At 30.0% G+C, this 27,112-nt stretch overlaps 1 long non-coding RNA gene across 1 annotated transcript in view; it reads left to right on the top strand.

Moving 5' to 3' along the window:
• The first annotated feature begins 11,268 nt into the window (after window positions 1–11,268).
• The window catches only part of LOC142320914 (uncharacterized), a 63,491-nt gene continuing 47,647 nt past the window's right edge, over window positions 11,269–27,112 (top strand). Inside the window, exon 1 of the long non-coding RNA XR_012755509.1 lies at window positions 11,269–11,361. This is a non-coding gene — a long non-coding RNA (uncharacterized LOC142320914). The remainder of the gene's footprint in view (window positions 11,362–27,112) is intronic.

The following is a 27,112-nucleotide window of genomic DNA, read 5'->3' as shown; positions in this document are numbered from 1 at the left end:
ACAGTAGTAGGATAGTGGTATTGGATAAGAAAGTTTGATCTAAAGAAAGAGTAAATCTTTAGATTGAAGTATCTAATCCGTAGCCGTTCTAAGTGTTGGAGAGATCACACGTTAATGGCTTGATGATGGAAAATTTCCCTCCCTCCCATCTTACTATTATTTCTTCTCTAAGAAAAATAGCGGCCACCATTTTTGAACGAAAAATTTATGAAAAGTCCTTTCTTATTCGTCGTTCCACTTAATAGAAAAGAACCTTGCTTCAAAATTGCATAAAAATTGGAAAACGCGTTTGATAGAGTATCACAAATACCCACATGGACGAAATACCAAACGGCTGAGTTACAATAGAACTTCACTTCGTTTGGTTTGAAATTTTCGCGTTATACGTTAAGTGATGAAGATTATGAAATGTTATTTTTCTAGATTTTTCTTCAAAACATCTGATTTGTTAGCTTGTATATTTTCTTCATCAAGGAAAGTTTTTTTTTGTATCCTAATGGTTTTTAGATGATTAATATACATAACTATATCTTTGAACATACTCCATATTTAATTTTTTGAAATCTGATTAGTTTCTCCTAAAAATAAAAGAAGTAATTATTTTTTTCTTTAAACATTACAAATAAATTATTATAATAATTACTAAACATGTTTTAGGATAACAGATTGTTATGAAAATTACGTTAAATATTCTTAGAAAAATAAATACAATGTTGCAAAACGTAGGCATAAATTAGTTCTATTGTATTACAAATTGTATGAAAAGTTACTAATAGGCCAACCAGAAATAACTGTGTCAATACATATTTATATATTAGTAAAAGAGAAAAGCAACATAACGTAAACAAAACGTAATCAGATGTAACACGGATTTTAAGCCTTCCTAATATTCAATGGAAGCATTAAATTAGAAAATTAATGTAGGTACTGTAAATTAATAATAAGTACTAGTACCTGTAATACAAATAATGGGAAATCATAAAAAAATATATGCAATTGCGCCCGCTATATTACATATATATACTATTCAAAATAGTTATAAAACCGTCTAATATTACATAAAAATTAATCCCAATTTTTTTAATATTAAAATTTGATTCGGTTATTCATTTAATTCATACTGAAATTTCCACCTATTGTTAATGTAAATCTTTTTACGTACACCGATTTTTTTAGATAGATTTTATAAAAAAACTACATATTGTAATGGGTAACATGATTCGACTTCCGGAAAATTTCTACATATCTTCGCGTTTCACATCCCCCAGACCCTAAAACCACCGTCAGTTCAAAAGTTTATATATACATTTATATATATAATTTCACTTTCTTGTGAACACCATTAATTGCTTTCAAATTGATACATAAAATATAACGATTCAAAATCTCGGTCGAGTTCGTTAATGGACAAAATCAGATTGGGGAGTTTTTCAAACAAAGAAAATATCGCTATAACTCTCTTGATAGGTAAAATATCGAATTCGTATAAAGTTCCTACTATTCTTTGGATAAGGGCCATCACTTATCTAAGTGAAGTTTTTTGATATCACCATCCAATGGTCTAGGGGATGGAAAAATGGGGTTTCGAAGACAAAAAATCATACCTCCTTTAATAGGCTTAGTATCGAATCGTTTTAAAGTGGTCGTTAGTCTTTTAAACATTATCTAAAACTTTCGTCTGAAACAATTTTTGATATGACCAACCCTTACGGCAAGGGATAACCAAAATGTTGCTAGAATTGTAAGAACATTGGGCTTGTCGTATGCTAAACATGTGAAACTTTTTTCACATGCAACCATTGTCGTATTGAGCAAATTTGAAGTTTTTCTTAACTTTTTTATCCTCCACTTAGCACCGGTGAAATCTATCTCCGCTTTCCGGCGTGCCGAAAGAGATTTTTTTAGAATAAACTTTAGTTTTTGTTTAAAACCGTTAAAAAATCATGTACAGCGCACGATTTTATAACACGACAAATCTGTAAAGAAACGATTTAATAATAATAAAAAAAAAAAAATCATTACAATTAGTCGTTTTATATCGTTGTTACTGAGTTTGAAGCTAAATAAATCGCTTCATAATATTCGTACAAAAACGATGATCTTGTTTAATTTCCCAATCTTTTCATTTTAACCTTATGCAATTTCATTTCATTGCCTGAAAATGATTTTATTACTTTTCTACTTAAATCGACTTTACGCCCATAAGAACCGTAAAAAAACAGTTTTACAAAATTATACCTTATTAACTATCTAATAACTAAAACTTAAACGTTGTCCTTGTCCAAGTTTGACTTTTTTTGTATCGATGATTTTCCAGATATAGGCTAATAATACGTATAAATTGGTTTCAGTCAAAAATGGGTTTTGCTAAAAATTTTAAGAAAAAACTGGTTTATTGTTTTGAAAGGCTGAATAAAAATTGCGTCCAATAATGTAAATGATTATTACATTAGAAATCTCTATTTGATCTCCCTCTTAATGTTTTTTTTTAATCATTACCGGTATCTATAGGATGACGATAAATAGTTTCACCTATAGGCATATTTTTAAGAAGTTTCTTTTATTTTGAGTGTTCTCGACTTTTGTGAGTGCTTTTTATACTTGGTCTTTTCTTCTGGAGACCTTTATACATTTTTATTTTTTTTATGTACGTGTTTCTGCCTGTGACTTTGTTTTTTGTCTCTTTTAGATCTCCTTCTTGAACCATTTGGTAGTTTTTTCTATCGTTTCTTGATCAAAGATTTGCTTGGTTTGTCTGTTTTCGTTCATTCTCATTAACTGTCCGCAGAAGGAAAGTCTACGTTTTCTAATCGCTTGTGATAGTTTGTCCACCTTCTGGCTAAAGTTCATCGTTTTTTCTTAATTTCCAGCCATCTTCTGTTTTTTTTTTGAGTCCCCTAGTATTGTTCTTTATATGTTTTCAAGTTTGTTTATTTCTCTCTGATCTAAGGTTGTGCATTTGGCCGCGTATTTTACCTCGAGTATTATCACTGTTGTGCAATACCTCGGTGTTTTAATCATTGAGATTTGTTTCTTGTCACATATACTCTCGGTCATTCTATAAGCTTTTGTGAGTTTTGTAATCCTAATAAAAAATTAATAAATTTCCTTGCTTTATTTTTGATTCTATTGTCAAATTTCCGAAAATACTTGTTCTTGCAGGAAGCGATAGAATGCATAGGAATGCACAACAGTTAAAAGTACCATGTCTGGTATATTATTGAAAGGCTCTCAATGAGGACTTATTACTACAGTTAAGAAAAAGTCAAAATCCAAATTTTTTGGATTTTAGACTTTTTTTGATACTTTTGATCTATTCGACAAAAAGTGCAATCAAAAGGAGAGCTGCACAACTAGATGTTACAACACTCCTAAATTCAAAGTTTCAACATTCTACGGCTAATCGTTTTTGAGTTGTGCGAAATATACATACATACGTACGTACAGACGTCACGCCGAAACTAGTCAAAATGGATTCAGGGATGGTCAAAATGGATATTTCCGTTGAAATCTGAAAACCGAAATTTTTCGTGATTACAATATTTTTTTACTTCGTACAAGAAGGTAAAAAGGATTTTTATCAACGACAGAGAGAGAAATTTGTTATTTTCTTTAAATGACATCCCTGAATGTTATTCTAATATCTATTATATTTTAATTAACTGTACTTATAGTCACAATACATTTTTCTAATAATTAAAATATTTACTTATTATTATTATTGCATTGTTTTACCCTTGACTTAGAAATCAGGGTGTTTTTTTTCAGGCGTACCATCTTTCATACGGTATAAAAAAAACAGTTTCAAATTCCCTTTCACAAGATTCAACTTATTGAGCAAATTAATCATAAAAATATATTGTAAAGTTTATTTTTTATGTGTTCGACAATTTGTATCATCACTGATTAACTAGTGATTACCAACATCACTTACTGATTAACATCATCACTGTTGTTATAATAGTAATAAAATATTAGAAGATCCCGGTTCAAATCCAAGTAAAAGTAATTTAAAATAATTAGTTAGGCGTGCCAGCCTCCGTGGTGCGAGTGGTAGCGTCTCGGCCTTTCATCCGGAGTTCCGGTCAGGCATGGCATTTTCACACACGCTGCAAATCATTCATCTTCATTCTCTGAAGAATGCCTAACGGTGGATCCGGAGGTTAAAAAAGAACAAAAAAAAAATTAGGCGTACTTTTAACTAGTAATGAACTTTTATAATTATTTTATAATATTTTTAAATAATTCACTATTCCGAGGAAAGTATCATTAAAGAATCCAATATTCAAACGAAAATTCAAATTCAGTTAAATCTGTATTTACCTTTAAGCGGATGTTAAATAAGCTACCTGAGCACCGAAGAACAGCTATTGGAACGTACAGTAGTAGTGAATTTTGATTGTTAGGATTGAACAAAGGCTGCGAAAGAACAACTATTGTACTCTTAATTGGAGAGGTAATATATTATTAGGTAATATAATATTACGGTTAAATCAAATAAATTGATTTATGCGTTCATAAATTGCTATTTAAAATAATTAGCAGTTTGAAAGTCGTAATACTTTTGTGATATGCACATGTTTTAAAAAGTAATAGCGACAGATTGCTCCGAGATGAAGGTCTTCACAATCAATCATTAATCGAATCATCAGTCATTATTCAAATATTTTGACGACCGACTTAGCGTTTAAAAGTTTTAAATTAAATAAAAAAATTTAAATTGATTAAATTATAAAGCATAATATTTTATATGTAAATATTATTAAATAGATTGACTTTTGTTTTTTTATAATTAATTAATCATAATTATAGAATGGTCTTAAACTTTGCAACAACAGCTTGATATAACAATTAGGCTTTGTGTTATATAAGTGAATAAAAACAAAAGAAAACATAAAATTATTCCGCATTAATTTATTAATAATTCTGATTTCGTTTAAATAGTTATAAAGTTATGTTTTGAAGTTTATGGCGCTTTCTATAATAAATGTAAAAGTGAAAGTGTGTTGGACAATAAACGGACCGATCGGGAGTTCTACAGGAAGCATCACTTTCAAGTGCATGAAAAGTGATATTAATATTCATCGCATCCACCCTCTTTCACTTCCATTTAAAATACTTTTATAATCATCACATCCCTTCTTATTGAATTTTATAATATTAAGATAATTAATTATGCTTTATTTGTTGTCTGTAACTTCGATATACTGTAAGATATGATTGTATAGTACGAATAATTTTTCTTGTTGAATAACTTCTTTAGATGAATATGGAAAAATAGACTGTACAGTATAATCAACAATTAAAACAATAAATATATTCTTTTCATCTAAAATATCATTGTTACGAACAAAGAATGAATGACTGATTAAAACCAGTTATCAATGAAGTTTAATAAGACTTTCCCGAACGAACATTCTTATTATTATTACTATTCTCTCAATTATTAATTTATCAGTGATTTTTTGGCGGTTTTATGGAATATATGTATATATATATATTTTTTTTTTCCTTTTTCTAATTATTACAAAGCTAGTTTTCACCATTTTGAGGTCTTACACTTGATTTACAAAATTGATATTTATATATTTTATCCACTTTAGTAAACGTTACATTAGTGCGTTTGAACCAATTTTGATAGCTAACACCTTTGATTCATTCCTATACCTAAATACCTAATAATCCAAATCACTTCAGGCCGATTACTAGCTATACATTATTCACCAAACGTTAATCGAGCGTTCTAAAGATATATTCACAATTAACTGACTGAAAAACAGGGTATCTAATGCTGGTTTAAATCCAAATTTAATTAGAAAAAAAAATTAATATAAATTTCACCTAAATATAGATTTTTGAATAAAATAACTAAACTCAAAAAAAAACAAAAAAACTATAAATTGACTCCTGAAAACCAGAATTAAGAATGATAAACGATGTAATTTTTTTATTTGGCATTTTAGATTTAATCAAGATGTTGTTAGGCTCCTTAATTCCGTTTTTTAAGAAGAATTATTTGCGTACTAGTGTCCAAGCGTTATCTGTTTTAAAATGGGCATATTTGGACTTTTTCTACATGATCGCTAATTTTTACTTTAATGCCTCAGAAATATCATCAGAAATGATTATTTCGTTACGCGCCAGTTGAAAAAGGTGTACTTAATTGCACTTTAACAAACAAAATTGTTTTGTTTCTAAAATCTATGTCTTCTTGTAAACTAGTTCAAATATATTGGCAAACGCGAATTATTGCTAAATATCGATCTACTAATTTATCGATAATTTTTTCAAAAGTTGCACAATCGCGGTCAACTTTAATCGGTTATATCTCCGGAGATAATTAACGTATCGAACTTTTTTTTTTAAAGAAGCGTCTTTCCGACTACTTTTAAGCTGTGCTTTTTAAAATTAATTTAGATAAAAATTCGTGAATATATTCATTCAATTAGTTTAAAAGCAAAAAAATTGCAAATATGTTCGAAAAATTTCCTAGTCTTTCCTAATCAACCGATTTAAATGTTTAAAAGAGCATTTATAAGCTTGAGTGCTCTTTTATATGCGATTAAATTGTAAAGTATCTAGAAACTTTATTTCAGGCTCTACACAATTTTGAAAAATCGAATTTTTTTTAAAATCTGGATTGCAAAATTATTGTGAAAAAACTGTCGTACTGTTTTGTTAAAATTTGTTGTATTGCTTTATCATATCAAAAGGTTCTTGGAGGCAAAATCTGAAGGTCCTACGTGTGATATAAGTACTCGATAAGTATGTCCAAAAAATCTTTTTTTTTAATTATTGCTATTTTTGTACCAACAATAACGTATTTTTCGATTTGTAATCGAGGACATTGTGTGTAAAATTTAATAACAAAACTTTTTTATTTGTCGTTCTTTTCACTAAAATGAACTATCGAATTATCTAGGGAAGTAGGAGAAAAATGGATATTTTTGCGATTTTTTTACATTTTGTTTAATAAAAATTTAAGCACACCATTTTCGACTGGCGCATAACGAAATTAACATTTCTGATGATATTCCCGAGGCATTAAAGTAGAGATCATATAGAGATAGTCCAAATATGCTCATTTTAAACAGATACCACCTGCACTATAGTGATTATTACAAAACTTTAATTTTGGCAACTTTAATTTTGAGATAAACCTCAACGAATAGCTAATCGCGATTATTCGTGTATTTTTGTAATCCTCTATCGATGCTTAATCCGAATCCGAAATCAAAATCCGAGATAAAAGATAATCACACTCATACACACATATGTATATTGAATTCAATAACGAATTGTTCGTTCGTTAAAAATGTTAATTCAGATAGGTTTTGAGAGAATAACGTGGCGTTAAAAGTAATTTGAAGAAAAACTATTTTATTTATCGTTAAACACAAATCAAACCTCGTAAAATTTGGTCACAATTTCAGATGTAAAAAACGAATGGAAAAATTCTGTTCGAATCTTTTAAAAAATGAAACTGTAAACCAGGAAGTAACAAGCATTGTGTTGGGGGTTAGGTACTCATCTATATTTAAAAACAGAAAATTAAAACTACTTTTTTTAATTGGAACTCATTAGCAAGAGCTAACGATTGAAGATACTATGGAATTAGATCTAAAAGAAAAGAAAGAGATAATGACCAACAAGAGATCCAGACATTCCCAGAGTAAGTTTGCAAAAGCATTCATTTATATTCCATTTTAAAAGTGGAGTCAGCAATGATGTATCATGCTACCGAATTATTTTCAGTGGCTAGTAAATTTGCAACTGTTTATTCATTATAAAATTTATAACGATCTTACTCGAATTAAATAATAGGCTTTAGAAAGAAGATTAGAAGAGATTCTCATGTAACTTCTTACTTTAAATAGGTTAAATTTTGTTAATTTTGAAAGAAAGCAGACAATGTTTTAGAAAAAAATACTGATAATAAGAAGATTAGAAGAGAATTTTCTTTTCCTTACGTAAAGAATTCTTTTAAACACGTCCGCGGTGAATTCAAAGGACATACAGTCACGTGTCTTTTCAATGAAGTATAATGCTTTTATGTATCGTTTTCTGTGATAGTTGATTTGTTTATTATCTTTAACATCCGTTAATATCCATTTTTAAAAAAAATAATCTTTATATTATATATTTTCTAATTTTCCAAGAATTTGGCACCGTTGGTATTAATATAATTTATTTAAAGGTAATATTTCCACTTACAAACAATTTTTAATGTAATTATCCCAGTGCTTTCGGAGTCACTTCTTCATCATCAGGGATTATATGCTAAAGCGTCAATTTTGCTATATGAGAGTGATAATGTGTACATGAGAATTTACACGATACCAACCGTTACGTATTCCCTTCCATTTTTGCAATGCGTGCAACAATGTTTACACAGTTCGTTTGAAGGTTGTGTTCTTTTCTGAACTTAAAATTCAGTCTAAAATTAGCATTTTAAAACTTATATCACCTCTGTATACTGTAATAAAGAAGAAAGTAAAGCATCGGAGAAGTACGTATTTTTTGTCTAATTTTCTCGTTCTTCATCCTTCAGATCATGTTAAACAAGAAACATAAATTTAAATGAACCCCTCAGGTTCTGAGGGGTTTCAACCCCTCAGGTTCTGAGGGGTTTCAACCCCTCAGGGCTTTCAACTTTTGAGAGTATGGGGAGTAGCAAACGCGGGGTGTTCAATACGCGTGTTATAGATATACATAAAATCAGTTCCTTCTCTGTACGCGTAAAAAAATACTAGGATGGTGTTGTACACCATCCTAGTATTTGTGTGGACAAATATTACTAGTTGTGTGAACAAATAGTAATGGGTATTTATTTCATGGATCTACGCATATAATCTCGATCAAGTCCTACGGTTACCAGAATGAACTCGGTTTCATTGTAGCCCTACTTGTATCATATATGCCTTTCGCTAAAGTGCCAGTTTATTTCACCAATACTCTTGGGATCAAAATATTAGGTTCTAGTAATGGAACCGTGGTGATTATTGTTTACTTTCGTAGTGTCTTATCAACGCTACAAAATTCTGAGTGCATAAAGAAGCTTTGACGGAAATCATCGTACGAGGAATTGAATTAAATGTGGCGTTTATAATAATAAAATCATTCTGGTCAACCTTTTGCTGCAAGTAAAACAGCTTGATTCCTAACTGGTTTCTTTGCAGACGAAGAAAAGCGTATGACAAGAATATCTTTAATTACTCCTTATCATTAAGGGCCTTTATTTTACGAGCCTGACGATGAACCGGGTATTTCAGATCGTCTTAGAGGAATACCAGCTTACGACTCCGGTAATCATAACTAACTTTTGAGAGATTAGAAGAGAGTAATCAGTTAGTTACTTGTGATTCCTGAATTTCGTGAGGGGTGCTGATGTTCCAAAATCAAGCTAATTTTGTACTTCGATCCCGATTATTCCCAAATGGATAAGAGTCGATTACGTATTTGGATAAATTCGTCTATGTGAGGAATTCTGACACAAAGGAGAGCCTCCAAGAAAAACATTGAACACAATGAAGTCGGCCCGGGTAACATAATATATCTTAAGTTACAATCGTATGCAAATTATAAAAGCCAAATTACAAAAATTATGCAAATTATAAAACTGTAAATTAATTATAAATTATGGATATAATTATTCAGTTATATACATTACTGCCCATATTACAAGAAAAAGGCCATCTGAAAATATTCAAGGAGAATAATGCATTGTTTTCTCCGTCTTGATGGAAGTAGATGAAGTTGTTTATTATTAAGAATCCTGCGAGACCAGATGTCAAATTCAGTTCAAACAACAACTCGACCATTAAATTCAACAAAATCATAATACGTTTCTTGCAAGGATTTAAAAAAATTGTCTAGATATTCTCTGGCTAGGTGTGCCCTCTTAATTTTACTTCGATTTATACCAGCAATTGCTGCTTAAATTAAAAACATTTCGTCTGGTGATGAGAAAAAACTCATTTGGAGAAAAATTAAAAATATCATCTTTGACTGGTGGTAGTCAATCAAGGTTTTGGAATCAGCGAAGCCTAATCTTAAATACTTCGCAAAGATTAACATTTTCACCAAGGATTTTTTCCTAGCCCTTCCAAATATAAGTACTGAAAATTCGTCCTAATTTGAAATAACAAGGTGGAAAAAGAAAAAAAAGCGGTTACTATTTTTTTTTCCACTGCAAACGTACAATGGAATATGTGTTCCCGAGTAGAAGGTATAAAGTTACTTGTTCATAATTATGATCCATTAATTCTTTGTTTGTAAGAAACACATCTTATAAAATTAGGTCAGTTTACCATCAAACATAACTGGAAAGATGTGTGTGTGTGTGTGTCATTATTTAATTTAATATTTCAATATGTATATGTACAAATAAATACATATTTTCTATATTTTTTAATATTTATACAAGAACGATACATTATGTATTAACTTATATTTAAAATTATTTTATTAGTATAAGGATGTACACAGTCCATTTTGTATATGGGGAATTAATGGAATTTTATCGAATTAGTGGAGCAAGCACGATTTTACTTCATGTGGAAAACTACATGTCAGACTGTTGATGTTTAGTTTTCGTTGTGTTACAAAGATAGAAACAAGCTACGGGTATATTATATATAATAGACGGTATATATGATAGACAGTCATAGTCTGTTGAAGACAGACTTGTCCAATTTTGTTGTGTCGTTAGATATGTATCAGTTGTCAAAACTGAAAGCCGAACTGTAATTTAACAATAATCACGTTTCTGATCACGACTGTGTTATTTCTAAGCACGAATTTTTTTTTATTGTATCATCGATCTATATTGTAAACTCCGATCTAAACTGTACTTAAACATATGTAATTCTATTATAACTGGATGAATATCTTAATGTTTTTATATTTAAATAAGTTTGTGAAAGTAGTGTATGAGATGCTTTACAACTTTAAAAATGATGTGATTAATTTGCTAAAATACTCTCTTACTTTCGATTTATTGTAGTAATTAGTTGATGCCATAAAATATACATTCTAGGTGTTTATATTAATTTAACAATATTACGAGTGTTTTTACAAGTTATGTGAATAATTTCAAATAATCTATTTTGGAAAAAATCAAGTTTTTAGGAGAGATAATTTATTCAGGCCGTAGTGAATAAAATTACGCCTTAGATATGATAATATAATAATTCTATGATCTTTAATGGCCTGACTAATGTTAATATATAATGTAGGTTGTCCTCACAAAAATATTCGGTCTGCGTATGAGGTGGCATTTGTAGGAGATATTATGATGCATCATTGTTGGACACCATACGGAGATGATGTCATCTGGTACACGTGCGAAGAGAATTATGAGTGAGTATCATTTAATATTATTTCATATCATTGAATCAATCATATCAGTCAATAACCTTAAATATTATCAACGGTATAATTACAATTTTTTAAAAGTATCTTTCTGTTCTAATGAGCCAAAATATTATTATCGCAACACTGATTTTGAAGTAAAATCGATCAGAAGGAATTAACAGAATGTCATTTATAGTTTATAAAAATGGTAAAAGTAATTTTAAGCAATAAAAAAAAAAAAAATATAAAACTCCATTACAACAGTTTTTTAATCCTACCAAGCCATCGGATGTCAAATGACGCTAAAAATATATTTTCATTTACATATCGATTTCTTTCCGGATAATCTTGGCGTATTTAGCGATAAACAAGGACAGAGATTTATTTTTTTTTTAGCTAACCTATTTGTTTATTCAGAATGTCCCACAAAGAAATGGAGAAACTTTCAGGACATGTTCTACTGGTGAAAATAATGAAAAAAGGCCATATAAACATAGGCATAAAATGCTTTGTTTTCGAGTTACGGCTACCGAAAGATTTCGCCAAAATTTCAGTTCTTCTAATTAAAAGAAGCCCTACTGTAATTATTAGGAACCAAATTAAGGAGAAAAGTTAGTGATTTCTTATGTAATTTAAGCTGGGAAATAGGATAAAATAGAACCCAGAACTGTAACTTCAGCAGTTTTTAAGATATCCGACGTAAAACACAAAATTCGGAGTCGAAAATCAAGTTTTTTTTTGGATTTGTAGTACAATAGCTTTGTAAATGATTATTAAATGTGAAAGAGTCAGTAACATAATTTGTAGAAAATTTAATTCTGAGAAAAGTAATGCAAATATAGCCAATAAAAAACTTTAAAGATCGGTTTTTTAGTGAAGCAAAACAGACGAAAAATAGACAGAAAATTGTATTATTCTTTCTGCACTTAATAAACGTTGTTTTTTCACGACTGCCCAAAAGGAAGTGTAATGTATTTAGGGTGTATGTTTGTATGCATATATGTTTGTTCCACTGTAGCAGCTCAACGATCAAACCGATTTAGATGTATGGCCCGGAGTTGGAATGGTTACGTTACCGAGAGTGGCTGTATGAATATGTATATATTTATTTAAATATTATGTATTTATATAAATATATGTGTAGTAGTGAACATTTGCCAGTTGAAGCATAAACTTTAATGAATTGAATTATTAATGAACTGTGAGTTCATTGTATGAGCTGGATTTGAATGATTTGAATCATTCATATTAGTTAAAAAATAAACTAATATTAAATAAATTAAAAAAAAATCTGTTTAATAAAGATCTTTGTTTAATAATAATGGGCTTTCCATGGGAACTGCGTGTGACGACAAAGAGGTGAGGTGATGCAAAAACCTCGTGCGAGACTAGGACCAATCATCACCATCAATTGGTAACAAACAGGGTTCCCTGGGGCGCTGTTTGAGAGGTGCAATAGGGTGCTCTTATAGTATCTCTGCAAACAATCGTCCGAATTTCAAAATTCAAATGGGGTATTTGTTAGTAGGATGAAGGATAATTTTTGCATACATTAGGTAGACTCTCGATCTAACAGATAACGGTTATTCGGAAATGTTATATCTTCGTAACCATTATTCCGATTTTTAAAATTCAAACTAGGTATTTGCGAGAATAATACAAAATCATGATGGAACCAAACCAGAACAAAAAGAGCAATGTTTGTCAGCAGTTTTTTCGGCAGTCGTGTTTTTTAATTTTTAATATTTATCTCTTGTTAAAAACGAAAACGAAAAATTGCTAATAATAACTTTAAAAGAAGTATAAAATTTATAAAAAAATATATTTTAACTGTATATATTTAATAATTTACACAGATGTAACGAAATAATTACGTAAAAAACTAAACTGAAATGTATGTTACTTTAGAAATATTTTTAAAAAATTATTGAGTAGGTTGGCAATACTAACAGCTGATCAACAATGAAAATTGTGTGCTTCGTTTGAATCTGTTGTCATAAATTATCATACAGATAAAAAAGTGTAGTGTTATCAAATCGAACTGTAAAAATGCCGTTTCGATTTTCTAACTAGGAATATGTCGATATAATTTTTATTTATAGATTTTGTAACAGAAATTCTGAAGCTGCTACACGTGAATATGAATTGTGTCAGGAGAAATTTCCTGACACAATTGCTGAAATATTAGTTTTTATTAACATCAAATATTTATACAATTATTAATCCAACAATCTTACATGAAATATTAGGATAGAGAAAAAGTTCCTTTATTACTCGTATTACTAGATCAGTATTATTCATATCTTTGTGAGTTGCTGATTAACAAAGGTTTCAGATTTCTGGTGTGTCGTGTAAATAAAAGTTAGTAATAGTTAATCTATTCTGTTCAGTGAACTCCTGTTTACTGGTCACAAATGTTAATTTCAACCTTACAATGTTAAAATATTCAGATTTTATTATTGGATTATTTGGTGAATAATCAAACATTAAAAAGAAACAATCACACAGGAAAAAGAAAGATAACATGAAGAAATATATCTAAAAAAAACGACAAGAATATGAATATGAAGAGGAAAAAAATGTTAAGAACAAGGGGAGAACAGAAAATTAAGAGATGATAAATGTAAAGAGGAAGAAAATCTTAAAACCAAAGAAAGAATAAAAAGATTAAGAGAAGATGATAGATATAAAGAGGAAGAAAGCGTAAGACTAAGGAAAAAATAAAGAGATTAAGAGAGGATGATGTATATAAAGAGATAGAAAATTTGAAAGCTGTAGAACGTGTACAAAGATTAAGACCAAAAGAATTTCATCAAACTAAAGAGCGATTAAATTTGACTTAGGAATATTGTCCGACAATATCAGACGTCTAATGAACTAAAAGATAAAACTTTTTGCAATTTATTAAAGATCGGGCATGTATGTCTCAGTGAATATGTGGTTCTAGTGAGGATCTATTTTTCAGTCTTTTTGTAGTAAACTGTAATCTGTATAAGATTAAACAGAAATTCCAGAATAATTAAATAAAATTAAACTACAAAAACCAAAAATAATACGATTCTAAATTATAATTTTCAATAAATATTAAATAATATTGGTGTTTCATCAAATCTATTACATATACACGTATGTAATAATGCCTTTTAAATTACATATACACATTTTTTTAAATATGTAAAATTTTATTTCACTAGTAACTTTCGATATTTTTTCATACATTCTTTTTTTATTGTTATTATTAATTAATTATTTATTGTAAAACTTTTTGCAATCACGGGTTAATAATTATTAATAAATCAATATATTTAAATTAAAAAGAAAAGTTGAAAAAATAAATTCAAAGAAAAAGTTAAAAAAAAAATAGATGTCTGATTCGAACCGATTTTATCTTCCCTTGTAAGATCCATATATTTCATTAATTAAAATTTTATTTGGCTATAACTCTCGAATCAGTGAAAATAAATACCACTTATGATATATCTTGAAAAGCTCTCAACGAGGGCTTATTACTGCAGTTATGAAAATAGTACAAAATTCAATTGTTTTTTGATTTAAGGCTTTTTTTGACACTTTTGGTCCACGTCCAGTCGATTGTAATCAAAAGAGGACGTGCAGATGTAGGTGTTACAACAGTCCTAAATCCAGGGTTCTAGGGATGGTCAAAACGGATATTTCCGTTGAAATCTGAAAACCGAAATTATTCGCGATCACAATACTTCCTTTACTTTGTACAAAGAAGTAAAAAGATATCAAGTTTTGAGGGAAATAACTTATTGTTATTCAAGTCGGAGTGAATAAAAAATATGCCTTAGTTGTGATGGATAAATTCTGATAATAATAATTTAGCCATTTCTTATGACTTTAAAATATTTTTCAAAACAAAAAAAAACGGTTTTTACATTTATTTTTGAATTTTTCGGTGCAAAATTAATTAGATATAGATAGATAATTTCATTGATGTTATAAAAAAAGGTTTTGCTATTTTTTGCAGGCCGGTGTAATTAGAACAGGGTAGCTTAGAACTGGATTAAATTTTTGTTGATTACTATAATTTTATTCCGCTTAAATAAACTTAATCAGAATATTTCTATCCAGAAAAAATAAGTAAATAAAAAAAAAAAATATTAGAGGGATAAACATAATTCTTTATGTTGGACTTTATCTTGGAGAGAGACTAAGTTTTAAACTCTGAATATAAGCAATGGAAAAAAAGTTCAGCAACATTCTTGCTTGATTCATCAGTTTTTTAATGATCGTTTTATTTTAATTAGATAACTTTTAAATCTTTAATTAACGTACTAATATAAGGAAGGTGTACAATATCCGAAGTTCCTTAATGGGGGGAGAAAATCTTATCACTGACGGTCGACCTCATATTTTTAAGCGCATTATGTTTTATATAAAATGCACTTAAATAATTTTATTTGATATAAAAAATAAATATTTAAACGTTTCTGATTTTCCTCCTCATCTATTAGACCTTAAAAACTTATACACTTAAGAAATAGTTAAATTAGTTTTAATGGTATAATTTATTTTCATGATTTACAATGAACATCTTCTAATAGAGTGTAATAAACATCCTGTTCTTGCGTCATATATATTTTTTATTCGCTTAGAAGTCTTGGGCAATATTATTAAAAGATATTACTACGATATTATCTTTCCTACGTTCTGAATTAAAAAAAGATAATAAAATAAAAATGCAATTATATTATTACCAGTAAGAAATATTACGTAAACTGTGTGTATACGTGCACTGTACTTTATGTGTTACGTGTTGCAATGATGGCATAAATCGCATTCTACTACTTATCAAAAACACTTTCTATAACTTTATTATTATTCTATTACTAGTATTATTTTTATATTTTAAATTAAATTGTATATTTTTAGTAATTTTTCTTAATTACTATTAATTTAAGTTATTTTAAGAATATGAAATTTAAATATTACATCAAGAGTTATTATTTTTGTAAAAAAAGAAAATTGTTTAATTTCACTGTTTTGTTGATACCATTAAATTATATGTAGTTTACATTTCTGACTGTTATAGTTTATAATAAAGGAAAAGTATTACTAAAGTATTTGAACAATTTTTTGGTTTTTTTGTCAGTTATTTTGCTTGATATCTTTAGACTGAATTAACCGATTTCTATGAAATTTTGTACGATGATTTCTGGTTGTGAATTCATTGATGTCATCTAATTTTAATTATAATTGGTCAAAGTAGTAGGATGGTACGGTCAACATGGGTTCTGTATTCTCAAATAATAGAAGAATAATCTTTTTCCATCACTCTTTACTAACATGATTACATATCCCATTTAACGTTCTACGTAATTTTCCTCCTAAGTATTAGTTTTTTGCCGGGGTTTTTTATACTGAGTTGGCAATTTAATATAAATATTAAAACTCTTAAAAGACTTGCTTTCATTATAATGTGTTGGCTTTAAAAAAATAATGTTTTGGCTTTGAAATATTTTTAAAAAATGTCTCTTTCTATTTCCTTGTACGAAGTAAAGGAAGTATTGTGATCGCGAAATAATTCGTTTTCCAGATTTTGACAGAAATATCCATTCTGACCATCCCTGAATCCATTTGACTAGTTTTGGCGTGACGTCTGTACGTACGTATGTATCTCGCATAACTCAAAAACGATTAGCCATAGGATGTTGAAATTTTGGATTTAGGATTGTTGTAACATCTAGTTGTACACCTCCTCTTTGATTGCAATCGACTGAACCAAAAGTGCCTAAAAAAATCCCCAAAAATTTGGATTTTGGATGTTTTTTTAACTGCAGTAGTAAGCTCTCATTGAGAGCTCTTCAGCGATGTATCATAAGTGGTACTTATTCTCATTGGTTCCATTATAGCCAAATAAAATTTTAACTAATGAAATATTTGGATGTTACAAGGGGGGCAGACTCGTCGGTTCGAATCAGACTTATCTCCTTTTTATATTTATTATTATTTAAAAAATAAAGCTACTGTTCATACAATACTACAATTAACCCGGCGAGTTGGTCTAGTAGTAAAACTTATCATCGTAAATCAGCTGATTTCGAAGTCGACAGCTGTTAGGTTCTATTACTAATAAAAGTAGTTCCTTTTTTCGGATTTGAATGCCAGATCATGGATACCAGTGTTCTTTGGTGGTAAAGCCTTTTATACAATTCCCGGTCATAAAATGATTACTAGACTATATTGCAAAGGAATTAATGGTAAGCAGCCCTTAGGAATCATTATCTAGCTGGTCAGAGTCAAGTAGGAAGGCCTAATGGCCCTAAGAGTAGAATGCGGGTGGAGGCTTGTCGGTCGCCTCTAGAAACTATTCTCTGTCTTGTTCTTTTTGTTATTTATTAAATAATCTTTCCGATATAATTTAGACATTTGAAGGCTATAAAACTGCCTGCTTTACCGATAATGCGTCCTTAATTTTCCAAGTGTCAACGTGGAAAGATATGTTAGTAAAATCGAAATTTGGATTACAAAAAAAAGTATTTTTTTAGCTCAAACGCTAATTTTTTAGCCCATAGTGGTTTAGATTTAAATCAGAATAAAAAAAAAATTATATGTTTAGGCGGAACAAAAATTGATTATTAAAATTTTTCTACGTTTATCGTGTAATGAGACAATTTGCACCAGTTCATGAAAAATATTTTTTGTGTTGAGTCAGTCCATTAATACTCATATTTATGACGGGCTGAAAGTGGGAAATTATCTTTGTAAATGATTGAAAATAATTAATTTAAAGATACTCGTATACACGTTAAAAACATTTTAAACCTCTTATAAAGATATCCAGGACGAAGCAGGGTGGAGCATTTGATTGCATCTTAACAACTATCTTCATTTTAATAAGACTTTTTTATTAAAAATTGCATTAAGCTACGTAGAGATTCCCCAGTCGAGAGGCTTTCTAATATATAAGACAATTTTACTCAACAATAAAATATTACGTTTTTAAAAGTTGAACCTTTTACATAAATTCTATCGCGTGGAAATTATAGTACTAACTAGATGGATGAACGTTTTATTAGGGTTTAAAGAAAGGATTGTCTGACCAGGCGTTTGTTAAGTATGTCAGAGGCAAGTTTAACATAATATGCAGAGATTGGTTGAAGGAGAAACCGTCTGGTGCAGTCTTAGGTCAGGGAACAGTTTTATGACACAATCGACCGTCTAGTCTCAAGCTAATGCATAAAAGTATTATATAAGTATTTCTTACTTGTATTTAATAAAGCTTGTATTTTGCATTTATATTGGGTCTTTTTATCTCCTTTACATCGAATTTGTTTGGTTCTGTACATATTAATTATAAATAATAAATTAAATAGTATCAAAGGTTAATGTTTCAAAAGATAATAACTCTCATATCTTTTACCAGTTTTTACAATTGTAAGTATTTATGAACAACAGATTGAAATCAGTGTTCTAATTCGTAGTTATTTATAATTTTTATCTATGTCGTAAACTATAAGTTCTTTTAGTTAATGATGTAAAAATACATATGTACTTTATGCGATAATTAAATTTGAACAGATTGCGTTGGAAGATGGTGCAACAGAAATGATAATAAAGCAATTTATTTCTATATGGCTGGGACAAATCCCAGGATAAACTACAATACTGATTTGGCAACACTACTGAACTATCAAGATAAAATGGCGAATATATGTTCACTAACATACATATGTGTATACCTACATCTCTCATATATGTATATGTAATTAGAAAGCTGGATTAATTAAAAATAATGGCTGGAGAGAATTTGGAAAGATTGTTCAAAATCATACATTATGAACTTTTATTGATACAGTTTCTTAAGAAATAAAAGAGGTTAAAAGAAAAAAAGAATGCATTAATATGATAGGCACACTAGTATTTTGTAAAAAAAAAATAATAATAAATTATATTTATTGAAAATCGTAAATTTCTGATTGCGATTAATGGATTTAAATTGATTTTTATTTCGCTTTTTTGTAGTTATATTAAATACTAGCCCACCGGGTTGGTCTAGCGGGGAACTCGTCATAGCAAATCAACTGATTTCGAAGTCGAGAGTTGTAAGGTTCAAATCTTAGTAAAGGCAGTTATTTACTTTTATACGGATTTGAATACTAGATCGTGTTCTTTGGTAGTTGGATTTCAATTAACCACACATATCGCAGGATTGGCCAACCTGAGACTGTACAAGACTACACTTCATTTACATTCATATATATCATACTCGTTTATCGTCTGAAGTAATACCTTATGGTGGTTCAAGAAGCTATACAGAAAAAGAAAGAAAATTATATTGAATACTAAATTTTTGTATGTATTTAACCTGGCTGTACGGACAAAAGAATTTGTCAAACAATATGGAAATGAAATTTGGTACGATTATTCTTATATCTCGGTATTGGATGATTTTTAACCCTTAAATTCCACGTATGCATTTGTTGAAGTACTTTTAAGAAAATCATCGTTATTTCTTATTAATTAATTAAATACGAGGGCTATTCAGAAAGTAAGGAACGTTTCCACCTGACGCCGCCAGGCGCACCCCAATCGCGTATATATTGGTGTGCTCGTGCTCGGCACCTCAGTCAGCGTCCAGCCGTGACAACGGGAACATCTCCGCACTGCCCGTTTTTTTTAATATACAAATTTGAAATGTGTGCTGCAATCGAAAATCCCGCCAGTTGTGAGGTGCGGTCTGTGATTAGTTTTTTGTTGGCAAAAAAATTAAAACCAATAGAAATTCATCGGGAACTGTGTGAACTGTACGGGAACAACGTAATGGGTGAAAGTTCTTTCAGGAAGTGGTGCATTCAGTTTAAAAATGGCCGAACAAACGTTCACGATAAAGAGAAGAGTGGACGTCCGAGCATTGTGACTGACGATCTGGTCTCCAAAGTTGACGAAGAGATTCGTGAAAACCGCCGTTTCACAATAACTGAGCTTTCTCTATGTTTTCCACAAGTTTCACGGACTTTATTGTTTGAAATTGTTTCACAGACGCTAGGCTACCACAACTTTTGTGTAAGATGGGTGCGTCACTGAGTGGTTGAGGTCACAGGCGGCAGAATTCTATGACACAGGAATTTCAAAGCTTGTCCACCGCTATGATAAGTGCCTGAATTTGTATGGTGATTGTGTTAAAAAGTAGTATTTTAGTCCCTCTTTCACATGTATATAATAAAAAGTTTTTCTTATACTTGGTTTTTTAAAATTCCAAAACTTTCCTTACTTTCTGAATAGCCCTCGTATTATATGCTTTCGAATTTAAGGTTGATAATTCAGATTTTCATAAATTATACGTAAATTCGTTTAACCTGTTTAATTTCTGCGTTTATTAATTGATTTTAAAAAATTGTCATACTTTGAGACATCTTTAGATAGACTTGAAAAAATACCCTATTTTAACGTTCTTATTCCGGCCGAATTTGAGGGTTAATTTGGTCGATATAATTTCCGAAATTTAAAATTAGATTGTTTAAAATTTTTAAACGTCTTAAATAAAACTTTAAATTCATAATATTTTTAAATGATAAAATAAATTTCAAACATCTACCTTCTCTACTTTTCCACTTTTTAAGAAATGTATAAATATTTTCGATAATATCTCCGCAAATTTCAACCCGTAGAGGTATGGGATGTGATGTGTTAACTTCGACATATAATAAATTCATTATTAATACGATTTAAAAAAAAATTTATTATTACAAGATAGTGGTAAAAGAGATTCAACGTTGCTAGAGTTCTTCGTGAAACCAACTTCTATACTTAAAAGGAATCTATTTACTTACCCGAAACAAATTTTGGGTGACTGGAGCCTATTATTCAGCCATATCTACCAGTAATAATAAATTCTAAAAATCTGCTCATCCTAAATCCACTTAATTGATTAACTTATAACGTTGAATAAATAACGAAGCCGTAATGGCTTCGTTATTAACTATATAACTTTACGTGTCGATACAGAGATATCACTTCATAAAGTGTACAAATATTGTAAATTTTGTAATTTGAGCTTCGGTAGAATCTACATTACCGTTTAAAAATTGGCGAAGAACAACGATTCAAAATTTGACTGTCGGCTTATGGATTTTACAAGTTATAATTAATCAAAGTAGATCCTTTGAAATCAGAGTTCTAAAATGTGGCATTTATTCGGATTTGCCAAAAAAAAAACAACAGGTCTATGAGAATTTTTAAAGGCAATCAACAAATGTAAAACTTAACAGAAAAACTTATATTTATTTTATGAAAATATATTAATTAATTTCCCAAATATTTATCCTCAAGTTCGAACGCGTGTAATACTGCATCGGTAAGTAAATGCATGTTTATTATTTAATGCCTGCCAACACTTTTTTCAAATTTTTAACTCCTAGTAGGAATTTTTATAACTGCAAAAATATAAGTCCCTAGTGAAATTATTATTCATTTTAGTAGAGCGGATTCACGTTATGATTACGTCACTAATGTTTCAACACTGTCAGCAATAATGTGTTGACACCTCTGTTCAAAACAAGGCGTTACATAGATCTACACATGCGTAATGTATATGGTTCTGACTACTTAACCCAAGCCAGCACATACGACTCCCTTCGGAAAGGGGAGCGCATTGCTTCCTCCAAACAATAGGGCCCCCGAAAGTCGTATTCCTGTTAGGTCGAAAGGCGCTAGCACCGAAAAGACTTCAGGGGACAGACTGAAAGGGAATCACGCCGGCAGAACGAAGCTCATATGCGCCTAGTCTTCCACGATTAGCCCCGGTCAATTATTTCTCACTAGTCTAAATGACCGGAACGCAAATAACAACTCCGTTCGTATATAAAATTCAAAAATCTATAACCGCCACTAAATAAATAATGACCCGCCCGATAAACAAAAGACACGAGCAGCAAGGGGACATTCGTCCAGGCTCTGTGATTAGTAGGAAGATAATAAACTCCCACTATCCTTGCGTTCCGTTCCGTTCCGACTACTAATTGCTCTGTTGTAAGTTTAGATTTGCTATATTACTGTTCAGTAATTAAGATATTTTTTACAACTTACAGTACAGAAAAGCTATTTTTTTTTCTATTTTTCTTCTTCATTCATCGCTGTTTTTATTGTTGATATAAGGAAAAAAATAATATTTCATGATATATACCTCTTTTTCCGTATAGTCATTGAAGGGGAATTTTTTTATAGGAATGACCAACTTATTCTAGTCATTTTTTTTTGCATGAATTCTAATAAACATATTAAAGCAATAAAAAGTAGTTTGTGTATTCCTGCACTGTGCCCTAAAATCCTACATATTCATTATTTAAATTATTGTGTCATTTTTATACTCTAAATCATCGGTTGTTTTGTCATCACGAGCGCGCGTTCTCGTGTGTGCGAATGTGAAAGCACGTGGTGAAATAGTAATAATTTTTATCGGAATATTACATTACTTTTTTTTTTATAGAATTAATCAATCTATTCTTGCTACTTTCTGAAAATGTAGTTTCAGTTATCTAAATAATTTGTGTAAAGTTGCTTTTGATGTGTGTGTGTGTTTATTTTTTAAATTGTAGAAAATATTTGTCCTTTATTTTCTTCGGTTTCTCTAACGCTCAATCCGAAGGTTGGTTTGCTGCACCTTTCCAAGTAGATTATTATAAAGGTTTTTTCTTCAATTCTTTAAAGGTCTACAGCCCACCCCTTTCATAATTTGTTGCATTATGTTATTCTCTATCTCTTTCCAAATTTCTTCCTTTTAAATAATCTTTCATTATAAGTTTTTTATATTATTTCTTAGTATATGATCCAGAAAATCAATATAAAACTTTATCAAAATTTCTTTTTCTTTTCTAGTCTTCTTTGAACTTCCTCATTAGTCACTTTACTAATAAAATTTGTTTTTCTCTATAGCACCATATTTCAAAGGAATCAAGCCTTCTTTTACTTTCCTAGTATCATAGCTCTAGAGCTATTTTGCAAGAAGGAAAATATGGTAATCAGTCAAAAAATGGGTATGAATTTTTTTCGACGTTTCATTACCCCAAAAATAAAAAACAGTGGGGAGAGTAATGTTCATGTACATGGGCACGTACATGTATTGGCGTGTTTGAAGATTATTAGCTTTTAAATGAATAAACCGTTTTTGATGAAATTTTGTACTGACTCGTACAAAAATTCGAGACTCATATGAATAACAGACTCGTAATAACTCTGTATTAACTCGCAAAGTTATGTGATACAGTACACTTTTATGGCTTCGTAATTTATTCAATGTTACGACTTAAACAATAAAGCGAATTTAGAATGAGTAGATCTTTAAAATATATTATTAAAGGCTGAATAGTGGGCTCCAGGTACCCAAGAATTGTTTCGGCTAAGTAAATAGATTCCTTTTAAGTATAAAAGTTGGTTCCTTGAAGAACTCTAGCAACGTTAATCTCTTTTACACTAATTTGTAATAATAAATTTATTACGATCATATTTTAGTGGTTTTAAAGCCTATTGATGTAGAAAATATAGATACAAAATACTCCCATTAATTTCTTTTCTGAAAGAAGATGTAGATAAAAAAGGAATTTTTTTGGGATGGGTGATTATTAAATAAAAATTAGTTATTTGTGATTTTAATAAAAAGAACTTCAACTTTTTTATAAAAATCTTTTGCTAAAATGTCCCAGTAAAAATTTGAAGTTTTATTTCGGTCAGAACACTTTCGTTCCAATTTTTTCAAAAATTTAATACATCCTTTTCCCCCGAAGGTAGTACCTGTCTGCCAACTTTGAAGAAAATTGGTCAACGGAGTCCAGATTGTATCACCATGTAAAGTCTAACATCCGTCTGATAAAAATACATTTTTTTGGACTTGAAAGCACTGAAGTAACAGATTTTTTCGCAGATTATTTATACTCTATTTGAAATCCAGTTTGTTGTTAACTTTTTTTTAAATGTCTCCTAAGGCACAAAACTTAAAAAACACCAATTTTTTAGATTCTTTTGACTGCCTATATACTTTCCCGTTATAGCTATAGCAGCATATATTACTATAGCCGGGAAAGAAATAAGGTTCATTCATATCAGCAAGGTTTATTGTGCCTAATGTATATTTAGTAAAAAATTAGTAACTACAGCAGGACTAACACACAAAATATCTAGGATAATCATAAAGTATAATCGAAAATACAATAATACTAACAAAATATTACAATAAGACATCCATTTTCCGGATGCTTAACTAACCGGATTGCTTACTCGTATAACCGTACTAGGTAATCTAAAAAAAATACACTATTTAATAATAATATAATACTATTCAAATAAAGCTTTGCTTCAACAGGACATGTATTTTTATCGTTCTTTTGTTTTTACTAGGTTTTTTAATTGACTTTCTGCAATTCGAGTAGCACAAAATATATGTAAATTTAGGTTACACTAAACTTTATTACTAAAGTGTATATATTGTAATAGTGAGGATACGGTGGAACATACCCTGTTCAGATGGTCGGAATGGGCTGAGCGCCGGTCATGTGCCGGCATCGAAAGATTGACGACTGACAATTTGATTGTACACATTATTGCTTCACTGGATCACTGGAAGTTAGTGGATGAGTATGCAATAGTAGTGCTACGCGACAAGGATACGGAGGATCGGCGCAGAGGATATTAGCGTAGTAGGGATAGGTGAACAGCCCCGGTCGCGAGGCTGCCTAGCTGTGCCGGTTCCAATGAGCGATCGGGGACTCCAAAGGTCTGTTAGGTTGGGTTCAAAATAAGAGATAAAAGATAAAAGGTGGAATAAAAAAGACCGAGGTAGGTACTGTTAAAAGTTATAAAATGACTCAATTAAAACTTCCGAGTCCAGGTGAAGAACTGACCGGAAAGCGAAGAGGTGACGGACAGCCTTCTGCAGAATCATCGTTCGTCTGCGCTTGTGCGGATGGGCGATGGTAATGATGAACGGGAACTCTTGACCCCCCGAGCTCAAAGGCAAAGGAATTAGGAGTTTTAGTCCGACACTCCCGTGCGAGTCCGACACTCCCCTACTTGTGGGGGTACGTAAATGCTAATTCTCTGCAACGCCGATAAAAAAAAGTTACACTTAACTAATTTATTATAAAATTCCTTTCTCCCGGAGATCCTGAGTTCGAATCTCAGTCAGGCATGGCATTTTTCATACGCTAAAAATTTCCATTCAGCCTAAATGATGATAGCAGTTGATGCCCGCACATCTCATTATAAGAATATTATGAAAATAACTTCTAAAAAAATTGAAGAAAACAAATTAGCTCAAGCAAACATCATTACGATATAATGATGTTTGTTTTTATTCTGCTGCGCATATAGTGTAGGTCAAATGAAATGGCCTCTTACTATTTGTCTTATCTAAATTTCATAACGTTATGTAGGGTAGGTTGGTTGCGTGATTTTCTTGATGTCATAATGAAATTATACAATTTTACTCACTGGGATTTTTTAAGAAAATAAAATAAATTCAATGATCTTAAGAACTCGTGTAGATAATTTAACTATAGTGGGGTTAACATACGTACTCATCGATTTTGTAGGGTTCGTAATCAACATGTCTGCAACAGAACAAAAACGATTTGTTTTATCAATGAAAGAAATAGTAAAAACCTTAGAAAAATTAAAAAATGGTTCAAAGGATAAATCGTTAGCAAATGAAAAAACTGAAGTTATTCTGCCCTAATACAGTGCTTCAGGTAGGATTACAGTTTTATAGTGTCTCAATTTGGAGTTGTACAATAGGGATTTATTATTATAAATATTCTTTGTGAGATGATAGACGACAGTTCACTTTTTTTTTAAATTATATTCGGTGTTATGGCTTCTCCCAAATATTTAAATTTTTGAACTCTACTTATTTCTTTGTTTTTTGAAATTTAAAGGATTTGAGTTCTATTATTTGTCACTGGAAAACCAGTTAGTTTTTTCATAAGAAATCTGAAGACCAATTTTGAAGGTTTTATAAAAACTTTCTAGTAACAGTAAATTAATTTTTCTCTTTCATTTTTATGCATTCTAACTTTTTAATTCTTTTAAACGTTACGAATATTAGAAGAAAAGTATTTAAAAGAATATTTAAAGAAAAGTAATAAGTAACGAAAAATAATTTTCATTTTGTAATGAAATTCATTGACCTTCATGGATAAGTGGTAGCGTCACCACTCGTCAATTTCATTTTGATGATCTCAGATTCAAATCCTGGTAGGCATATTATTTTTCATACACAAAAAATTGTCCACATCAAATTGGGAACAAGCTTTAACGCTTTTGTAGGGAATTAATGAAAAAGAAAAAGAAAAAATATAATAAGCTAAAATATTTCACAATATGAAAGCTTAATCTTTCTTTAATTTTAAAATAATTTTAAATAAAATTGTTTAAAAAAAAATCGATTATTTGTTATATAGTAATAAGTGCATCGGTGCAGAAACGTAACTGTGCAGTTTAATGTAACGATAAAATTCTATCGGTAAATATTTTTACTTGAGTTACTAAAGGAAAAGTACCTATCACATGTTACAATACTATATATTTTATTATTATTATGTAAAGGTTAATCTTTTTTGCAACGATTTGATTCGGATATGTAGACCAAGGCTAAAAATCATACAAAAAATCTATACGTAATAAAAATAGTTGGTATAAAAACAATCGCACGGTATTGAAAAAAAGACTAGTGTGACTAATGTCAAATGTGTGGAGTTCGTAATATTTTCATTTTTTTATTAAAAGGACAAAGAACTATAGT

This window comes from Lycorma delicatula, chromosome 3, assembly GCF_047948215.1.
Source record: "Lycorma delicatula isolate Av1 chromosome 3, ASM4794821v1, whole genome shotgun sequence".
Taxonomy (NCBI): Eukaryota; Metazoa; Arthropoda; class Insecta; order Hemiptera; family Fulgoridae; genus Lycorma; species Lycorma delicatula.
Note: the sequence above shows the minus strand (reverse complement) of the source record. Positions and strands in the feature narration are given on the sequence as shown.